The sequence below is a fragment of the Lolium perenne genome, chromosome 3 (assembly GCF_019359855.2).
Source record: "Lolium perenne isolate Kyuss_39 chromosome 3, Kyuss_2.0, whole genome shotgun sequence".
NCBI lineage: Eukaryota > Viridiplantae > Streptophyta > Magnoliopsida > Poales > Poaceae > Lolium > Lolium perenne.
Genome location: NC_067246.2, coordinates 183,837,205 through 183,852,541, shown reverse-complemented (window position 1 = coordinate 183,852,541; position 15,337 = coordinate 183,837,205). Strand labels below are relative to the sequence as shown.

At 42.3% G+C, this 15,337-nt stretch overlaps 1 long non-coding RNA gene across 7 annotated transcripts; it reads left to right on the top strand.

Moving 5' to 3' along the window:
* The first annotated feature begins 386 nt into the window (after positions 1-386).
* Positions 387-12,974, top strand: LOC127342809 (uncharacterized). Of its 7 annotated transcripts, none has more exons than XR_007876892.2 (6): positions 387-821; positions 1,947-2,050; positions 9,043-9,244; positions 9,330-9,483; positions 9,573-9,618; positions 10,341-12,974. It is a non-coding gene; the product is annotated as an uncharacterized lncRNA (long non-coding RNA). The 7 variants fall into 7 exon arrangements; XR_007876894.2 differs by having other exon boundaries at positions 9,043-9,483; positions 10,341-10,411; positions 10,650-12,974; XR_007876891.2 differs by having other exon boundaries at positions 9,043-9,483; positions 10,341-10,741; positions 10,847-12,974.
* Positions 12,975-15,337: the final 2,363 nt, after the last annotated feature.

Genomic DNA, 15,337 nt, shown 5'->3' with positions numbered 1-15,337 from the left:
GGGATATATATGGGTGTTTTTTTGTGGGGAGAGTGCAAGAATCAAAAGCAAATTGAGCGAGTTTAGTTTTGATTTGGTAGCAGAGTTCGGTACGAACTCCTTCCGTTTCGAGTGGGGGGCGGGAGGAAGGGTTGGAGATTGAGGAGAGGCTGTCGGTTGCGGAAGAACCCACCAGAGGCAGGGGAGGAAGGAAACGGGACGGACGAACCGTTATTTTTACTTCGCAGTGGCAGGTCAGGTAATTTAGATGCAAAATCAGGGGCAACAATAGACGGATGAACAAGAAGCCTTATTTTTTTTATTATTAGGTATAGATATAGATTAGATTTGATGCTGTTTTAAAGTTTCCAGGAAAACCCCCAAAGGCCAGGGGGCTCCTTGCAAAATCGCATTGTCTTCTTCCTGCATACGCACAGGCAGCTGCGTGTGGCCGCCCGCGTCGTCGATCCCCGAAGGGATTCGCGCCGCCGCTCGCCGCCCCTGGGCGGGGATAAGGCCTCCACGACGCCCTCTTCCCCGTCCCTATCTCCTCTCTCGCGCGCCTGCTCTCTCTTCCTCTCTCTCTCTGCAGCACGGCCGAGCAAACCCTGGCCCCGGCCGACGCTCTTCGCCGCCGTCGCTCCGGCCACCCCCGCACCCAGCCGCGACCGCCATCGGCTCCGCCTCGTCGTCATTGACCTCCCCGTCGAAGGAATCGGACGGGGAGCCCCAGCATCGCCCGCCCCGACCCCATCTTCCCCGCAGACGGCCGTCGCCTCCGACGACCATGGCGTCGCCATCCGTCCGCCTCTGCCTCGTCTGAGCCCTCCGTCGCGCTCCTGGTGAGCATGCCGTTCCCCTGATGCCCTCCGCGCTCCCCCTTCCCCCCTGCAGCGCCCGGCCGACGCGCGGCTCCGTCCGCCGCCGCAGCACCACGTCGCCGGCGCGTCTCCGGCGACCATTTGCAGCTGGCTTCGCCTCCATTTGGTTCACCGTGATCTCCTGTGTCTAACGCTCCTAGTCCTGCATCCTGGCGCGCGTTCAATCGTGGAATCTGTGCTCAAACGGAGAGGGAGCTGCAGCAAATACGTTCAGTCAAAGAAAGAGAGAGCAACATAGCATCGTCCCTTTCAGTTTGCTAACCTGCTGGCAATATAATCCTCTTTTTGGCTGGAGGTAGCTTATACTTGAGTGGTCTCCATGTTTAATCCATGCACATACGGATTTCTGTACTGGATTCATGCGAGGAGCAAACCGATCTGAAACTGGTACAATAGGTTCAGTACTTGCATATTTATGACCACTGAAAATCCTTTCCGCGTTGTGCAAATACATGCCCAACTGAACACTTTATTTTCGAAATTTAACAACCAGCAGGTAGCTGTTAGTGCTCAGAGTAATAGATTCAGTACCGTTGTTCATGTTTTAGGAGAAGAGCTACAGCCAAAGATGCTATCATCAGTTTAGCCTGATGTTTGAACTAGCTGTTCTACCTATGTTTTTAGTTCAAAATCTACAGTACTTAAATCCTAAACTCAGTAAGTCCTAACAAAATCGTGAGACCTTTTCAGTGAATTTCACAAAGTAACTTCGTATTATGCAGTTTTCCTTTTTCAGAAAATGTCTGAACTCGTAAAATCCATAACTATTGCATTTTAAATTAGAAAATGTGTATAATATATCAAACTCTTCAGAAAAATGAGATCTACAACATGGTTACAAAATCATGCATTGTTAAACAACTTCGAACCCTAGTTGTTTTAGAAGAAATAATTGTACCCCTCTGAGGTTCCGGAACTGCTAACCCTAATTCCGACGAACCTGAGTTAAATTGATGATCATGTCCTAGGTCTTAGTTCAATGCCTAATTAACATGTCATGTCATCATTCTTGTATGCGCATTGCATCGATGCCATGTGTTGATTGTTCTTTTACCTTTCCGGTGTTTGCTTCTTCGCGGTCGATAGAGCACGAGTCCGAGATCGACAGCACCGAAGATCAATATTGTTCATCGACAAACAAGTCAAGTACAAGGTTATCGAAGATCCACTTCGGTTTGTCAGGGACAAAGGCAAGCCCTAGCCTGGTTCATATCAGTTTTACAACTGCTTTTATTCTGGTTACTTCATATTGCATGCGATTCAACTGTCTTTTATCGATAGGTAGAGTTAACCTATCTATTGCATGTTCCACCCTTGTAGCCTCATATTCCTGATCCACTGCTGCTAGCATAACTAGGTTGGGCATGTGTGTGTCGCTAGAGCCTTTATCTCTTTATGCTTAGTCATGCTTAGTTTGTTACGCTACTACTCCGGTCTTCGGACTGGAGCCATACAATGAATGAAAATAGCATGACAGGTTGACGTGGTAAGTATAGAGATGTTGATAAACATGATTAAAGGCTCAGACGAGAGACCACATTGGGATGTGGTGGGTTGTTTCGTTTCTACCGACCCTAGGAACCGAGTTCTCGCCTCTTGAACCAAGACTGAGCGTACAACCACGCGAGGCCCTATTATGGTACCCTCTCGACTCACTAACTTGCCTAGTAGATTCCATGAGTCACATAGTTTGCGCGTTACCTGATCATATGCATTGCATATTGCTTGGGGTTAAAGGTACATAACAGGCAGGTAAGCGTGGTCGTGGTGGCTGGGGGTTGCGGCCTCTGGGAAAACCCACCTCGGTACACATCGTTAAGGACCGACTTCGGGACTTGACCCGTTACGGCGGAACAATCCTTAGCGCGTGACTCATGGTCTCGGCGACAGCAAAGTAAAGGTCGTGGTCGACCACCCTCTGCCGGCTTTCCAAGGAAGAGAGCTAATAATTTGGCATTAAGAGTCGGTTGGCACGTGTGGGTAAAGTTTTGCACCCCTGCAGGGTTATAATCTTTTCGAAAAGCCGTGTCCACGGTTACGGACGACTTGGGAATGGATTATGTGATCATAGACAACTTGAACCTGATCGTAAAACTTGGCAATCAATGTGTGTTTACGTGTACCTTCTCCGGGTGTTGAGGGGGTGATCCGAGGATAGTGGTTCGAGATGATGAAGATTCTGTGGATACAATATGATGATCAGTAGAGCTAGAGATGTCGCTCTCTTATCCCCTTTTAAAGGTTCCGAGTAGTCGAGCTTCTTCTCCCTCTTGTTTAACAAAGGAAAATTGGCTTTACGCAAAAGAAGCTATACAGAAAGCCCGCATAACAGCTTTGCTAAAAGGTTGTACTAAGTTTTGCTGAGTCCCTGTACTCAGCTTTGCATGCTTTTGTTTCAAACGAAGTCTCTCCAACATATGGTGGTTTCTAGTCGACATCGACGAATAGCTTGGGGTTCCCAGGTGGCAGCCTGGAATCTATGGGCTGGGACGTCGCTGTTATGTTCCTGGCCTCTTAGGCCTTTTGCTATCTTGCTATGTCTAATAGCATAACTTCGCTTCCGTTGATTGATGTAATGTTAGGTCAGTTACCTCTGCTTGTAATGCTTTGGTTCTTCGCTCAGTTATGAGCTTGTATTACCTTCTTGAGTCGTAGAGTCACTGTTGTGTTACCGGTTCTCTCACTGTAGTCTCTCGAGCTCTAGGTTAGGCTTATGTCAGACGAAGATCTGGTATTTGTCTAACCCTGATCCCGGGGCTCCGTGAATATTATATCAACGACTGACGTACTAGAACATGCAGTGGTATACAGGGTCACCACAGTTGGTATCAGAGCAAAAGCTTTGACCTTAGGTTGGAACCTAGTAAATGGGACAGAACGTTAGGAGTCGAATAGGATTATTAAAGAATTCTCTAAAAATATGGTGTATATTCACTTGAGAATAAAACAATCATATCTTTTAGTGCGATAATTCTTTATTATCACTATTATGATGCATCATTACTAATATTATATTCTTTCCTATCCATAGCCTAAAATGGTCAGTTCACGTTCCGAACGTAACGTGAAAGTGAAGGAATCAACTCTGAACGATTATGACGGAGGACACATTCTCTATGCAATGTTACTCGAATTTGGGTGCGATCCCCAAATCCGAGTAATGAAGTACATGTACTACGACGGTACAATACTGGCGAAGTGTAGGGTAGGACTACAACTACCAGAATCCCTAGGAATGAGTGCAGTGATGCCAGCAGGAGAGGCTAGAACCATAAGAACAACCTATCACATAGCCATAATGAAAGCCATCACAGACATTCGGGAACATAAGACCAAGGATCTTATTGGTTCCGAATTCACACATATCCCACATATGGAGGAGGAAGAGGATCCTATGTTGAACCACTTTAAGTTTGCAAAGCGAAAGCCTACAGAAGCCGCTAAGTACATGGATAATTGCCGAAACCTACTGACATTGTTCTTTCAGTTGAACCGACATCTGTCGGGGGCAATTGACACAATGTTGGATGAATTCACTGAGCCCAAGGAGGAGTCGAAGGGAAAGGAGCCGATGGAGGTTGAAGTTCACTCACCATTTTATTCAACTGGTGATTTTAGACCATCCAGAACCACAAACCACACATATAACACCTAGGTATTTTCCAAGTAGCTCCCAAGGTGGATATGAGGGCGGAGAGGAATCCGGAAACAAGCAGCATTCCGAGACTCCTATTGAGAACTCCACAGGTTAGCGTTGGGAATCATTCATGGGGACTTATGGTGATCCAGTGAGATGTAATTCCGAGAGAGATGAGGACGCCACAACCCAGTATCAGAACCATCAGTACAGTAGAGGAGATTATGAGGAGTATCCGTTAATGATAGACTCGGACACGGATTGAGGGAATGCTTATGGTGGAGTCGCAGGGGAGTACACCCCAGGAGAGGATTATGCTTCATTAAATAATCATTTCATCATTTCATGACAACAGATTTCTCTCTGGGATCATCCTCTGATTCAGACTACCAGCCGATTGGGAGCCCCTATGTCCCAGACTCTATCAGGAGGACTACTCGTTCGACCGAATGGAAGCCTGAGATGTACCAGGAATGAAGCCACGACTAGAGACCACCACGGGAGGCGAGACTATAATATAGTTGCACCATATGTATTGTAGTATGTAATATTTGTATAAGTTGTAATTATACTTTAATAAGTGAGTTGCATACTCACACTAGTACTGAGTATTGTAATAAACAACTTAAGTATGTATATACATGGTATATGTTTTGTATGATTTGGATTTGCTTCTTGATTTCCATTGCGTGACTAGTTCTGTGCACAAAGTTGAGCTCATAGTTACTCCATGCGCAACTTTGTGCACAGAACTAGTCACGCAATGGAAATCAAGAAGCAAATCTAAATCATACAAAACATATACCATGTATATACATACTTAAGTGGTTTATTACAATACTTAGTAGTAGTGTGAGTATGCAACTCACTTATTGAAGTATAATTACAACTTATACAAATATTACATACTACAATACATATGGTACAACTGTATTGTAGTCTCGCCTCCCGTGGTGGTCTCTAGTCGTTGCTTCATTCCTGGTACATCTCAGGCTTCCATCCGGTCGAACGAGTAGTCCTCCTGATAGAGTCTGGGACATAGGGTCTCCCAGTTGGCTGGTAGTCTGAATCAGAGGATCATCCCAGAGAGAAATCTGTTGTCATGAAATGATTATTTCATGAAGCATAATCCTCTCCTGGGGTGTACCCCCCTGTGACTCCATCATAAGCATTCCCTCCATCTGTGTCTGACTATATCATTATCGGATACTCCTCATAATCTCCTGTATTGTACTGATGGTTTTGATACTGGGTTGTGGCGTCCTCATCTCACTGGATCACCATAAGTCCCCATGAATGATCCCCAACGCCAACCTGTGGACTTCTCAATAGGAGTCTCGGAACGCTGCTGGTTTCCGGATTCCTCTCCGCCCTCATATCCACCTTGGGAGCTACATGGAAAATACCTAGGTGTTATAGGTGTGGTTTGTGATTCTGGATGGTCTATGCTAATAAAATCACCAGTTGAATAAACTGGTGAGTGAACTTCACCCTCCATCGGCTCCTTTCCCTTCGACTCCTCATTGGGCTCAGTGAATTCATCCAACATTGTGTCAATTGCCCCCGACAGATGTCGGTTCAAGTGAAAGAACAATGTCAGTAGGTTTCGGCAATTATCCATGTACTTAGCGGCTTCTGAAGGCTTTCGCTTTGCAAACTTAAAGTGGATCAACATAGGATCCTCTTCCTCCTCCATATGTGGGATATGTGCGGATTCGGAACCAATAAGATCCTTGGTCTTATGTTCCCGAATGTCTGTGATGGCTTTCATTATGGCTATGTGATAGGCTGTTCTTATGGTTCTAGCCTCTCCTGCTGGCATCACTGCACTCATTCCTAGGGATTCTGGTAGTTGTAGTCCTACCCTACACTTCGCCAATACTGTACCGTCGTAGTACATGTACTTCATTACTCGGATTTGGGGATCGCACCCAAATTCGAGTAACATTGCATAGAGAATGTCAGCGAGTCCTCCGTCATAATCTTTCAGAGTTGATTCCTTCACTTTCACGTTACGTCCGGAACGTGAACTGGCCATTTTAGACCGTGGATAAGAAAGAATATAATATTATTAATGATGCATCGTAATAGTGATAATAAAGAATTATCGCACTAAAAGATATGATTGTTTTATTCTCAAGTGAATATACACCATATTTTTAGAGAATTCTTTAATAATCCTATTTGACTCGTAACGTTCTATCCCATTTACTAGGTTCCAATCTAAGGTCAAAGCTTTTGCTCTGATACCAACTGTGGTGACCCTGCATACCACTGCATGTTGTATTATACCAGTCGTTGATATAACATTCACGGAGTACCAATCCGCAAATGTTACATCCCTCAGATTAGTACAACAGAACATAGCTGTTCCATAACTCATTCATACATTATTACAAACCTAATATATCATCATCTTGGAGCTCCTCCTGGGTCTAGAGAGGAATACTCCTGGGTTCGAGTTGAACCCGACTTAGCTTACAATATATAAGTCTCATACATTTATTCTCCTCGAGCAGCTAAGTACTAAGTGTTAATATTGCTCGGTTACTACTACTAGTAGGGTACTCTATGCTTGTTCTCCTTCGGAACCCTCCCCGGCTCCGTAGACGATGAGGTAGTCCACTCCCTCTACACCTCCGGAGAGGTCTGGCTCTTCATAGCAGATCCCATCTGCTCCTTCTTGGCCATCGGTGTCCTCCTCAAGTCGATTCAGACAATCTAAGCAGGGGATTTAAGAGTGGTATGAGTACGAGCGTACTCAACAAGTTCATATTAGGAAAGAGGTGTTTAATGCACTAGCTACGATACTAGACCAGAAAGTCTAATACCAATGCATTTTTTAATAACCATTTCTTCAAAAGGTTGCTTTTATTAAGAAGAACTATGTCCGTCAGCCTTCACCGGTTTACTAGAACTTCATGGACTTCCTTTCCGGCAGCGTTCGCAGTTCCAAAACCCGGAACAGGGAGTGATAGGTCACGATTCATTAAATTTTGCAGAGGTGTGTTGTTTTACCCTTAAGAGATCTTAACCATGGTGCCAACCGGGCAGCTTTCCCGTCCACACTTCCTTTGGTGTGAGGCCCGGTATAAGGTCTTAGCCAATCATATTCCTCCCCTACCTCGCACACCCACCCTTTGTTGCAATTCCGACCTTGGGTTCTCGCCGGTCAGCGTATCCATAGGATACCATCCGACCTCAACTATTATCAGGCATCCTGGCCCGATACCTTCGTCGGTCGTTGCAACCCATCATAGACCGCATTACCGTGGGGACTTAGGGCTCCCCAACCACTCCGCTTGTCCCTCAGGATTCAAGTGACTATGGTAAGCGCATCTGTTGATATACAAGAGGTGGAAATACGATTGACTACTCCGTCCCACTCCAGATCTTATGGTTAACACGAGTTTTACGACACAGGAATCACTGGACGACATTTGTTGTTTAATCCTAGATGGATATAAACCCATCGCAATGTAACCTCCACCATGTCAACACATTCCATGGTTCCATTGCCAACCACATAGTCATATTCATAGTTATGAAAGTAATACTTTTGCTTTTCATGCAAGAGTGATAAGTATAGTACTTTGCATAATCAGAAACATCAGGCCGTCAATTTACTAGCTCAGCAAACCACAACCAACGGATTATATAAATAAATTACTGACAAAAGAATTAAGAGAAATTACCCACCAATGCCATTACTTAATTTTCTCATACCTCTTCAATCTTATTGGGTAAATCAAGGGCCCATGGTCATCTTCAAAAAATAAACAATTATACGTCCTCTGTGTTTTTTTATGAAGGTTGCCTCTTCCCCATCCTCATGGCGCTGCCATGTTCTCCATGGATGCTGATTGGCATATAGACACCTAGATCCTTCTTCATGTGGTTGATCTGCTTCTCTCATATGTGTCTTTCGGAGGCAGCCGCAGCAAGTCGGCACAACCAATGCGGCAACCAGATCAGCGACAAGGACCGTACGGGAAAGTAGATTGACTTCACGGCAAGAGTGCACCGGCACCGGCAACTTCCGATCTTGATTTGCACCGTCAACGGCAACTTCCGATCTCGATTGGCGGCGCTGGCCGACCAGCGACCGCCAATCAACATAGATCGTGTGGCATCTAGAGGGTGCTCACGTATACACCTAGTCACCAAATCCCCTCTCATAAGCACACACGCGTACGCACCCATGATCTATGTGCAGGTAATCATCCATGGACTCCCGGTTGTTTCCATTATGAGCTCGTATGGGATTTTCAAAGGTACTACTCCATAGGCCATAGGCCATAGGCAAGAATTGTGCAAACGGGTTTCAGAAGAAAAAAAAATAGGCAAAAGCAAGCACACACTCTCACCTAACTATGATATATGCAGCCCATACGCAAACATGCATGCATCCTAAGTGAGTTATCTATGCTTCCCTTCTTTCAGATTGCACGTCCCATCAAGATATTTTTTTAGAAAAAGAATATGTGCACATGGATTAACTATTAAGGTAAACAAAATATAATTATGCTGTTTGTTTTTTATTAGGAAGAAGAGGACCATGCAGACAATCAGGTATCTTACTAGGAATCTGGGATACTGAGGTCTGAAATTCTGCACTCTTGTATTTAGAGCAATTTCAACCTATTCTGCATGGAGTGTGCTTGATATAGGAAGCAGAAGCATGGGAAGGGGAACATGCCAGTAGAAGGAAAGACAACTCAGCCTTGGAATCGTGCTGTCAATATGGGTTAATTTTCGATCTATATATTCTGAATTGAAGTGTGCTTAATGTATAATTATATTTGGTTATCCACAGTAGTTAACCAATGCAGATATTGAACAAAATCATGAATCCCCAGTGTTCAGTTTTGCCATCGACTGATACATACAAGTAAATGCAAGTCACAAGAAAGTTCTTGGTGTTTTCATTTCTCTTGACGAAAAAGAAACTTAGCCATCAAATTTTCAGTTCGGGAAGCAGACCAGGTAATATCTGTTTGTTTGACAATTTCTTTGCCGTGATACTAAAATGTTGTTGAGTGAAAATAGGAGTACGCTAATGTCTTAATTAACAGGATGGACCAGTACTTTGTGAAGGCCAACCACTGATCGTATTCTTTAGTAAGTATGTTCATTATTATACTGTATACAATATGATCAGATTCCACGGTATTGGCATCAATTTACTAATAATTTATGATAGGGTTAGAATTGGCACAAATCACATAAACAAGATGGGCCTGATGTTCAAGTTATTTTAGGTCAACGTTTGCAATTAACTATTCAATATAGGATCGTTCCTATTGTCTTCACAAATATTGGGGGCAGGAGATTTACACAAATATGATTAATATCTCAGTTTTCTTTGATGAGGAAATTAACAGATGCGTTTGGCTATCCTAGCCCCCACTATGATATACATTCTTTTTATGAAATTTACTAATTATGGTTCGGAAGAGACCCTGCTCTTTTTCTTACTCTCTGAAGCCTAGCAATACTTCGTGGTCTCACATATGCATCTCTGTAGTCCACCTATATATAGTATTCAGCTCTGTATATACTGAATAGGTAGTATATCTAGATTATATATTTTTCTCTGAATGAAAAATCATACACTGAATAGTGTTAGTCCGGCCCTATTAGAGTACCTCCAACATCCCATCCGTGTAGTATATTGGTTATCCTCCAAAACTGAAATCACTGGGTGTGCTGAATTTTTCTTTGACAGGTTGATTAACGAAAGAAATTACATCGCTTCTTCATATTATGTCAAACGATCTGTTATCATTACAGGTTCTGCCATTGATTTATTACTAACACCATTGTCTCTGCATATTTTGCAGGATGCCTAAATAAACAACTTTCTTCTTAATCAGCTTATGGGCCTTTCTCTTTATGGCAATTAAAGAATCACGTAAGTTTTTAATGGGTCCTTCACCAAAACTCCACATGTATATTTAGTGTTATTGGGATCGCACAATCTCTAATGTACCATGACCATCATTCAATATATAAGCTTTCCCTTACATATCTCAGTAAAACATTAAAAGAGTAAAATAATTTTTGTTATGACCCACCACTCATTTTCTGGACATACACCCTATGATCCAACATACCTCAGCGATCATTGAATGATTAGTCTTGCTTTGTAGTGTCAACTGTGTATCATATATGTACGGAAGAAAGTGTTCCCTTCCAATCAACACCATATGAAGTACTTGGTCGGATTCTACGTAGTACTCTGGTATATTTCCTTTCTTAGATAATCATAAGTTGTTCTGTGCCCGAGAGTTGGCAAACATATCATCCATTCATATTTTATAGATCACAGACTAACGATCGGGTTCAGGATTTGATTGACCGTTTTGTTGAAGTCTGTGTTGATAGCATCGTTGAAAGATGGCTAAAAAGGGAAATAGTTTAATCTCTCGGGACGATGAATGTAGGGTTCATCCTTGCATGGCTCACACAAGAGATCAAGAGGCGGCAACCTCTTTAGTGTGCTGAATCAAGACTGAAGGTACGAGGTCTTTAAGCTTGATAAATTATGGCCTCCACGGCATTTCATTTTCCAGTTTATGGCCAGTTATTGAATTGGGCATAAACAAGTTTCAGCTTATGTCCCGAGAGCAGAAATAGAGAAATTGCAGCTCAAAGATCAGTACACGTAAATAATCTGCTATAAAATTCTCTCTATTGCAAGTTCACATACTTTTAAAAAAAATAGTTAACTTTGAAAAAATAGCATTAACAAGAGTTGTATCTGCCTGATCAAAACCATTTGTGAGATAAGTTGTTAGTTAATAAAAAAATCCAATGTTGCTTAACCCCAATTTTCTTAGATTACTGTACAAAAAATTGATAAAACTTGCAATGTTTTTGAAGATGCCGCTGGTGCTACGGAAGGCCTTTTTTCTGGTAGTGCAAATCAATCAAATGAAGCTACTCGCGCACATTGATGTCTTTCTTATAAATCAATATAGGTGGCTCTTTTGCAGGACATTCTTAGCAGCAGAAATTGGTGTCACGGCTAGAAGTGGAGATGCACAATCTGTTACTTTCTCATGGAAGTATATACTATTAAATTATTAGATACACAGGAATAAACAAAAATAGTTACATGTAAAACGAGCCTAAATAATAAAACACGATTGGTAATAGTGCTGATTGTAGACACATATTGTTCATTACTTCTCTTCTGCAAGAATTCTATGCTGGATCTTATGGTTCTCCAGCTCCAAGTGTTCTTCATCAAATAGGTAAAGGAAGTCGACAGGGAAGACAAAACAAGTGTGGCTTACCAATAGGTACACTATGACATGAAAACATGTCAATGTGTTGCATCCTAGAGCATACACTTTATCTGATTAGAGACTTCATTGTAAAATCATTTTTAAATGATTAATAGAGCAAGAGTGTATTTTGGAGCAGTGTTTTCACCCAAATTACTTAACTAATTTTACACATAAAAACATATTATACTTCCTAATAATATAATTTTGTGTTGTAAATTTATACTATATTGATTAAATTGATGATTTATAGATACACGCAAGGTCTATAAACCGGTATGGAGGGAGTACTTTCCCAGCATTGGCACCGGTAATGTAGAGCAAGATGTGTGTAAATTGATCAACGTTACAAAAACATTAGAAAGCAAATTGTTCTGTCACGAAGTCTCAGTTTTGAAGCATATAAACCTGAATTGTGCTTATGTTTTCTGTTAAAGAGTACATTTGAAATTTACAATAATCATACTGCATACTTGAAGTTCACAAAAGCGAACTAGCTATACTGTATACTGATCAAGTGATTGAAGATAGAGGCAAATACAGACAACATGATATTTATAAATGAATATTCTTGCCGAGATTTACCTTAGACTTGTGCGAGTTAGTTGTGAGCATACATGCTAACATATAGTTAATTACTAAAAGTATTAGATTTACTATATTAAGATTCTATATGGAATTGGAGCAGCATGGGACTGAACTATCTGGTGCCGGCAGCCAACACATTAGTCGTTCTTGATGGGAGAACACCAATTAACATCGCCCCAATATGCATGTGCAGATGTTATTCAACTGCAGCTGAGGAAACATTTCAGTGTTTTTGTTGCAGCATGATGTTCAGGGATGGGAGCACACAAGGCCAACGGGACTAGCAAGTTGGGACGTGCCTTCTTTGCATGAATAAAGATATTGTCTTGACCATTCTATGCCAATTTATGACTCAGTGATTAAATTAATTATTATGGTTTATTCGTAAGAAAAACGGTGGTGCTAATGTTAATGCATGCATGATGATGTCAAGTAGTTCAACAACATCAACCTTATTTATTGGAACATGGGCATCAAGTTATCCCGGCATCGTCAGCTTGCATCGGAAAGAAAAAAGGGTGAAACCACTTAGCTGCCTCTGGATAATTTTGTTTTCTTAAAACAATGTGATACACAAAATATAAATTGTCTCCCATGATAAACACTATAAAATAAATTAATGATATATTTACTATTGTTTAAATAATATAATATTTTTGTTAGAAAATTTCCTTTTTCACCGACCTTAGAAATTCACCGAAATTTAGTTCAATTATGAAAAATCTAGAGTTAATTCTATATGATTTTTGTCATAAATGAATTATATTACAGATTCTATTTAGAACCGATGTTAGTCACATGTGTTAGCATACTTGCACACGTGGTTTCAGTATTTAATCATGCCTGTTTAAATACTTGGTACATGTATAAGGTTTGTACAATGCACTGTTTACCATATTGTACAATTGTTGATACTCACATATCGTAATACACCAATCATTGGATAATAATCCTCACATACGAGTATATAGAGATATGCTTGCCTTGATTTGTATCTTTGATAATTATTGATCACCGGATTGACATCAACCGGATTGACATCAACGTTTGAAACTTTATGCGACTTTTTGGCACAATGGTAATTTATTGTTTTAGTATAAACTTATTGATTGTGTATCAAGCATACCTACAGATGGTGTATGCCTAAGAAGAAAAAAGCGATTTTTTGTTCAACTTAATTCTAGAGAAAAATAAGGACAACAAATACGCTGTCCGCGTATGTGCGCGGGCCACTTTGCTAGTTTTGTAAAAATACTCAAATGACATGAGCAAGCGATAAACTTGCCTGAAGACTGCATAGTGTTGCAGTTCGATGGTGTGGACTGACCCTTGTCCTCTGTTGCTGAAAGATAGCATTATTGTCTGATAAGGGCAATGGTTAAAGAAGCAATTATGCATGATTCAGCTTTTAGGGTTTTGTTCCCCCCTTCCCGGTGTTTTATTATTTTATGTCAGAGGTAATTACTAAGAATAGTTTAGGGATACTTCTTAAGAGTAATTTTTCTATGTTGGAATGTTGCCAAGATGTTTTTAAAATCCAAAAGCATTTATGGACTTATTTTTATCATTAAAAATATAAGGGTTGATTTTTAATGATTAATTCCTTGTTTTATATATGACTCATTTATAATTGTCTCAAAAATCCCATTTCATATTTTATTATGATAGAGAATTTTATTCTGAGTGGTTTACATATTTTTTTTAGAGTTCTTATCCCTTTTCTATCTTTATTCAAAGTTTCTATCTTTTACAAAATTGGGAAATGATAGTTTTACCCCTGGGCCCACTTGTCAGTGGAGCCCAACGGGTTAGGTCGAACCGACCCGTATGGTCCGGCTCGGTCGGCCTCATTTGTCCCCTTCTCTCTCGCTCGATAGAAACCCTAACCCTAAATCGCTCCCGCGACGCTCGCGTCGCCCGCGCCGTCGCCGGCCAATTCCGGCTGACTCTAGTGGTATTGGCCCTCGCCATGGGGCGCAATCGACGCAACCCGTGACGGCGCGTCGATCCATCCGACGCGTGCGACCTGGTTCACTCGACCTCAACCCTCTCTGGTTCTAGGGTTGCGGTCCTCGCCGGCGATGCGTGTCGGCGGGCGATCCTGACCTCCCTGGGGTCGCTCGGCGGCTTGCTGGTGTGGTGCTGGGCGCGGTGGTGCTCGACGTGGCCTGGCCTGGCTGCGGCTTGGCGCTGCCGTGGCCTGGTTTGTGTCGCTGCATCCACCATGGCTGCATCGACGAGCTCCTGCTCCCAGGTATGTTCGCCTCCGTCTCTTCTTTCCCTGTTCTTCCTCCTCCCTTGCTTTGGAAACCCTTGCATCCATCTCCTTTGTGTGCTGGCCTTGCCAGTACACCAGTTCTAGCTCCTCCTTCACCTCTTGGTCTAGCTCAGGCCATGGCTGCTCCTCCTCCTGGAATTTCTGCCATGCAGTGTTGCTACTGCTGTGCTAGGCTGGCTGGCTGATGCTGCTTGCTATGCTATGTTGGCTGCTGCTGCGCTCTCTGCTGCTGCTGTGACTCATGTGCAATAGCTCATGAGCACTTGCTTATGAGCATTTTATGATGATCATGGCCTGCTAGATTGTTCTTGCTATTGCTGCTGGTGCTAGACTATCATGTATGATCACTTCTTGGCCCCTGGCTTGATTACAGTACGTAATCCTTGCATTCTTGCAAGAACCAGTGCCTCTGGTGTGGTGCTCCTGAAGCTTTGCTTCACTGTAAAGCTCTATTGAGCTTGTGTATTGACTAATCAGCTCCACTTCTTGTTGGTATGCTTCTGGATACAATTGTAAATCATGTATTTGATTATCTGTGATGCAATTCATGTTCTATAGATTTTTAATTCATATTCTCTATGGTTGGTGCTAGACTTGGCTTTAGCATGCTTTTGCATGCACTGTCAACTCCTGGTGATCATGTGATAACCAGTTGCTTGGTGGTTGACTGATGTCCTATGAC